Source organism: Magnolia sinica, chromosome 14 (genome assembly GCF_029962835.1).
Source record: "Magnolia sinica isolate HGM2019 chromosome 14, MsV1, whole genome shotgun sequence".
NCBI classification, from domain to species: Eukaryota; Viridiplantae; Streptophyta; class Magnoliopsida; order Magnoliales; family Magnoliaceae; genus Magnolia; species Magnolia sinica.
In genome coordinates this window covers 2867847-2875261 of record NC_080586.1, presented here as the reverse complement: position 1 = coordinate 2875261, position 7415 = coordinate 2867847, and positions in this window count along the sequence as shown.

Here is a 7415-nt window from a genome sequence, read left to right as displayed (position 1 = left end):
AAAAGTGTTCATTTACATGTTACCAAGCAAAGTGCTAGTATCATCTGAACAATGTGATTTTTGGACCATGGCTTGTCACTAATGGAACCATGAAATGGATGGTTTTGATCTAATCCTTGTGCGCAGAATTCACATTACCATTGTTCTCAAAATTACCAAATATCTCTTATTTAATGAAGATCAGAGGCATTTCTTTGATGGGTTATGCAGCATTAGTATAAAATTTATTTTATTTAAAAAAAAAACCCTATTTACTTCATTTATAGGGCTTGGTTGTTTATGCTTCTTTTTTTTTCCAAAGGAAAGTCAAACATGGATTGACTAATTGAATAAACAAGTTGCTAATTACCATTTTATGGGATCTTTCTTAAGCTTTTGTTGTGCTTTGTTGAGTTTTTTTCCCCCCAAGTTTGACTAAGTCCCGATTAGATCGAATTTTTTGAGCCTTAGTGAGATCTAGTGAGTCGAGTCGAATTTTTAAACTATGATACATATTCCTCATGTCTTTAATTACCTTTCTTTATTCTTTATTTAACCATAAGAAATGTTCACTCTCGTGACTGTGTGCCGGTGCAACGTCTCAGCTTGCTTGAGATGCACTACACCCTCAACTTCACAAAATAATAAAATTAGTCTATCAATAGGGTCAGCTAAAATCCAAGGAACTTGTGCTTCATGAGCCATCCCTGGACCTAATGGAATATTCCTTGTGCATTTAGCTACATATTACATTGATTAATTAATTAATAATACATACAAACTATTATCTTGTACCACTCCAACAAAAGAATTTTTCCATTATAAAGAAATAGGAAATGCTTGAATCTTGTAAGATGCTTCTCAAAGGGTGTTTCTCTAAATAAGATAAAGAATTAAAACGATGGGTTAGAATTTGTGTCTTTCGCAATGCTTTTTTAATGGAGAAATACTTTGATACTCAGATAGAGCGTGATGAATAATACACAGGTAATTAGAAGTTATTGAGAAACTGCATTAGTGGCATACAAGTAATTCAAACTAAACTGTCCAATTTATGGGTAGAACTTTGGATGTATGATGAACAAAATATGACTCTTATATGGTTATCTTAAATATTAGATTGCTGGAAATTTTGTTGGACGGTTAAAAATGAAAAATATCTAATTTCAAAAAACAAATGTTCAAGAATGAAAGGTTAGGATTGTTGTATCAATCTAATTAATTTTTAGATGGCAACTTAGTGAAAGTGGGTTCCACAATTTATTTGGTTTAATTTGAGTTTATAAATGCCAAGTGCATCACTTCTAAATGCCCGCGTATCAAACTTCATGCGAGCTGGAGTATCAAATAATTTCCCTCTTTGATGATATTATTGCTGAAAATAAAGGACCCAAAATAAGTTAATTTGTATTATTTAAATACAAGTATGTGTTGTCTTCTTCAATGGATTAAAATGAAATTAATACCTTAAAGAAACATAATTAGGTAGGTGAGGATGCATGAATGGTGTTTGCAATTAGAAAATGAGGGCCTAACAAACGAAGGTCTTATCTGATTAAGACACTACCATTTATTAAAAATATAAGTGGGTATTAAATAAATAAAAACTCCCAACAATCAAATCAGTTAAAATATAATTGAGAGTATATACCTCTCCTTTCTTGCCCTCTATAAGGGACCCCTTTGCCTTGTGGTCATTTGGCACCTCCAAAATGGGCCCCACATTTCATGAAGGATAACATCTAAAGAGAAAAAATTTGATACTCTGGCAGAGTGTGATGGATGATATGCAGGCTGTTAGAAATTAGTGGGGAATTGCATACTAGGCATGCAAGTAAGTCAAATTAAACTGTGTCTGTGGCTCCCAAATTCCAATTATAACGGCTATGATTGTTCACCACCATTTATAAAAGGTAGGGAAGGGATTCATCCTCCTCTCGTATGTGGTACTGACGTGCCACTATCCAGACCATGTAAATTGTGGGCCACAACATGGATGGAACAAGGCTCGAAAATCACACTGATGAAGCAATCACAACCATCCAATTGGTAACTATCAAATGGATGGTTAGAAATAAAATAGCACGGTCCAAGTTCATCCAATGGCTGAGATGATCAACTCAGTGTGATTTTTGAGTTTGTTCCAACTACACCGTCTCTACAGCTCTGTATTCCTTTTATTTTATGTTATCTGAGTCCATCCATCCGTGGGATGATACGGTAGAGCATGTAGTACCGGAACGGGGTAGACGCATGCAACCAGATTACATATATGGCAAGGCAAAGTATATATCGGGACCATCTATTTTAGGGGCCTTTTTATGGATGGCTCATATTTTAAAACCAAATCCTGTTAGAAAATACTAGCCGTGAGTTCTCCACACTTTCGTACGCTAAATTTGGATTGTTAGCCACTTCTTGTTAGCATCGTCCCCTCCACTTATTAAATGGATGGAACCATCCGGTCTATGGGACTTTTGGACCATTTGCCCATCCACGGTGGGCCATGCTGATGGACCATAATGATGAATGCATTACCTTGTCATGTGTCGGTAGAACTATAGTGCCACAATATTTTAGTTCCATGGACCTAAATGATGAATGCATTACCTTGTCATGTGTCGGTAGAACTATGTGTCGGTACTGTTGAATATAAGCCCATACAGAGCATGCATGAAAGTTATTTGATTCGAACAAGGGTTCATCTCTCGTAAGGACCTGCTATACAATTAACTCTCGCAGCATCATTACCTATATGGATAGTTATTTGGTACGAACAAGGGTTCATCTCTCATAAGGACCTGCTATACAATTAACTCTCGCAGCATCATTGCCTATATTGACGGTGGTATCAGCAGAGACAGCACCCAATCCTACTTATTCATCCCCCGGTGTACCTGGATTGCATGGTAACTCCAATACAACTACCTTAGTAGTGTTGAGGCATTGTGGGAGTTGCGGGATTTGATTGATCTATATATGCCAATATAAAAATTGTTTGACAGTGACACATGGTTCAATCAAAGCTTGCATCACAACACCATCAGGCCACATGATATTGGGGTCACCACACAATCCACACCTCTCCTTACCTTTTTTTTTTTTTAATTATTATTTTTATTAACACACGCAAACACACCCCACACCTCTCCTTACCTAAGCATGTGTTGAAACCATGTCCCTAGCATTTCAAAAGTAAAAAAGATAGGTCCTTGCTCTTGCCCTAGTAGTAGACTCATAAGAGTTTTAACACCATGTCAAGGGTCTAAGTATTGGTAGGTGATAGAGTACAACTATGGTGTGAGTGCATCAGTGTCCTATGGTTAGGATAGTTTTTTTAAATGGGCAGTCTTTGTTTTTTTAATCAACAGTAATGATAAAAGGTCGACAGTCAAATACCAATGACATGTCTCTAGAGCTGGGCATCGAGTTGAGTCGGACCAAGTTAGGGTTGACCTGACTCGATTCGGTTTTGAAATAGGCCTGACCTGAATTTGACCCGACTCGGTACCGAGTCCAGCAATCTTGATCCGATCCGTGTCTGGGTTTGGCCTGGACTAATTCGAACCGAATCCGACCCGGTCACAAGTACCGAGTTGGATCGGGTGCAACGGATATCCACAAGCTAAAATCACAACTCAAAACCTAGATTCACTTGCCAGAATTGCAACCTCTTCATCAACTCAAAACCTATTTATATGTGTGTGTGTGTGTACAAGTCGATTTTCGGATCAAGTCAAGTTAGTACCAAGTTGGATTTTGGGTCGAGTTAAGTCAAGTTACTGGGTGACTTGTACTCGACTCAATTTGAGTTCATATTAGATGAAGTCAATTCGATTTGGATTGACTCACTCACCAGGTTCGGATCGAATCGGACATGAACGAGTAGGACAAATCGAGTTTGCCGAGTCAAGTCGTCTTGTGCTCAACTCTACGTGTCTCTCCTGAAAGTAGAAATTTACATTTAAAATATTCTTTTCTAAATAAATTTACTTAATTAAAATAAAAACTCAAGAAAATGAAATTATTTTTTCATCTTTCAAGAGGAAACCATCACATAACTAGAATTTGAATTATAGTTGAAATCCGATGGTTGATTTTACAAGTAAAGTGTGCCACAATCGTAATGAACGGACCAATCTAATCTAAATTTACAAACACCATTAATTTCATCGTTGTCAATGTTGAATTTTTTATATTGAAACCCGCACGTTGCCTTGATTAAATATTCATAACCAATAGGAATAAAACAATATACCATATCAACAACCACTCTAAATCAAAGGTCCACTTCGATCACGCATTAGTTAAATTGGTAATTGATATGAGCCATTAAAAAATTGGATTTGGTGGCCCTCACCACAAGCAAGCCTATCTGAAGCGTCCCAACAAAACAGGATTGATTGCTTTGCATGGACGATAGATATACACATTTCACCTTCCATGAGATTCTTTTAATATGTATAAAGTGTCAGAATGGTAGATTTCTTTAAAATCTCCCAAGGCAGTTGGTTGTCCTTTTTTTTTCTTTTTTCTTGTAGTGAAGACAAAGGAAGAGACTTCCTTGAAGGATCTCATTGGTCCAAAAAGAGAAGATGGGTAGACATTGGACGGTTTATAAAATATATATATTTAAGGTGGATGGCTGATTAGAACTTAGGAATATTTGGGCTAAATTCTAATTTTATAAAATACCACGTGATAGCATACCTTCACTTGAAGGGACTAAAAAACCCAAGTGTCAATGGCCCATTTGGAGGGACAACTTCCAACGGTGGATGGTACTTTCAATTTGAAAAAGATGGTACATCTAACGAGAGAGAGAGAGAGAGAGAGAGAGAGAGAGAGAGTAGATTGAACGGTTAGGATTGTAAAATCATTTTGACTTTTTGACGATGGATCATCTCTTATTTTATCTAACAAAAGAACGGTTCTGATTTAGTGCATGGATGCCACGGTGGTAGCATGACGAAGCACGGTACCTCTATGAGGAGGGCGGATTGCATGTGCCCCTGGGCACATAGATATACCTGTGCCCGGGGCTGTGTGGGGCCCACAGAGATGTCCTTGACAAAGACACTCCGTACATCTGTTTTTAAAGACTACAATAGGATAGGATTCTAAAAATGAGGTAGATCCAATACTCAGGTGGGCCACCACAAACGAAACAGTGGGAACGGAAACATCCAACGTTGAAACATTCCTGGAGCTGATCATGATGTTTATATCCCATCCAAACCGTTCATATGGTTATTTCCACTCAGATAAACTATAGGAAGAAATATCATCCTGATATAATATAAAAAAATAAAAAAATTTGTCACCCCAGGCGTTCAATTCAGATTGTTTCAACTGGTATTGCCCACATGAATTTTGGATATTCCTGATTTTTAGAATCCTATTCTACTATGGTCTTTTAAAACAGATAGACGGAGTGTATTTGTTACATACCTCTATGTGGGCCCCACACAGCCCCGGGTACAGGTATATCTCTGTGCCCCGGGGGCACATGCAATCCGCTGGCACTGAGAAGTGAGAACTCCTTCAAAAGGGGGAATGACATGGGGTTTCACTCGTATGCCAAGTAGCACACGTGTGCGAGTTAGGGAGGCAATGGGCCGGGTAAGCCACGGGTCAACCGACCCGACGAGCTTTTGAGGTGGGCTTGAGCCGAGCTAAATGGGTAAAAGGTCGGGCTCAATCTAATAATATGACCCGTTTATAAGTGGGCCCGACCCCGACCCATCGCCGCCCCCGTGCATGTGCGAGATTCAATTGTTGTCACTGCATCCAACCATGAAAATGACATGCCACGTAGATCAAGCCACCTATATTCGAACGATGCATCTGGCTCACCTGATGATCTGACCATTAAATATTTTTTCATCTCAACCATCCATTAAATACCGTCAGTCATCGCGCGGGGAAAAAACAAAAACAAAAACAAAAACAAAAAAATAAAATCTTTATGAGACAATTTCAAAACGTTGACCATTTAAATCTTAGCCCAGTCCTGTAGAGCCATGGCCTTTCTAGCCCTACTAGGCTAGGGCCAGGGCTTAGGGGACAGACCCCTAGCCTGGCCAATTGCAACCCCCCTAACATGAACCCAAACGTGCAATGGCATGATGTTTTTAAAGGTTATGTGAAAGTATCTTTGGCGCAGGAATGAAAGTGATGAGGTTGATCACCGTGCTCCTCAAGGATAACCATTCCAAATCCATAGAGGTGGGCATCGAGCGGAGTCAAGTCGAGGTGGGCTAAGCTCGACTCGGCTTGTCCATGATGTACTCTGATGTACTCTTTTTTTTTTTTACACACGCACACACACCCCACACACTCACGCTAGTGGAATTTCACCACTTATGGGTACTTGAACCCTTGACTGGGAGTTGAAACTCCTGAGAGTCTACCACCCGAGCAAGAGTAAGGACCCTCCATGACATACTTGAGTTCAAGCTTGAGCTCGAGCTCAGCCTCGAGCTCAACATTGAAGAGTCAAGTTCAAGTTGAGCTAGTGGTTCGAGTCGAGTCAAGTTTACCTCGAGTCGAGCTCGAGCTTGTTGGGTAAGAGAGTAGTGGATTTTGTTCTTGATCCTCCTTCATTGATGAAAATTCAAAAATCTTAGGAGAATCAAAGCAAAACCTGATGAAAAAACCAAACAAAGTTTCGAATCGGATGATAAAGCCTGTAAGAACTGATCTATTCTTGATATTCTTCCACTAGCAAAAATCCAAATACTAGAAAAGAAACAGAGCAGAACACAAATCAGAAATACAAGTAAAGATCTCTAGCTAATCAGATCATTGGATTTCCTTGAAGCTCTAACAAATCTGAGAAGAAACTCATCTCGGATTTCTTGAGTTTCTCGCCCAAGAAGTAGATCTCAGGATATTAGATCTCAAGAGATTGAAATCATACTATTGTGGAGCTGAAATGAAAACTGGTGGTGGTGGTCCGGGCAGGCGTGCAGCTGGCAGCGGGTAGAGAAAGAGAAGAAAGGGAAATGGAAAGGGGGTGCGTGTGGTCAGGTAGAAACTTTAGGATTATTTTTTTTTTAAAGTTAAAACTTAAAACTTATATTAATATAATATATATTATATATAATATATAATATTTAATATATTTATTAATCGAGCCGAGTCGAGGTCGAGTTCGAGCTTCAAGTCGAGTTGAAATGCCCCCTGGTCGAACTCGGCTTGAACTCAACTCAAGCTTCAAATAATTAGCTTAGCTCTACTCGAATCGGCCATTCAAGCCGAGTCAATCTGAGCTGACTCGAGCCGAGTTGAGCAAGTTTTCGAGCTAGCTCGACTTGTGAACAGCCCTACGAATCCTTGGGGCTTTTGATCTTCTTCAAGGATAACTACTCTGAACTTACAAAGCTTATCTGGACTCCTCAGACTTCTCAAATTCAATTTGATTAATGATTAAT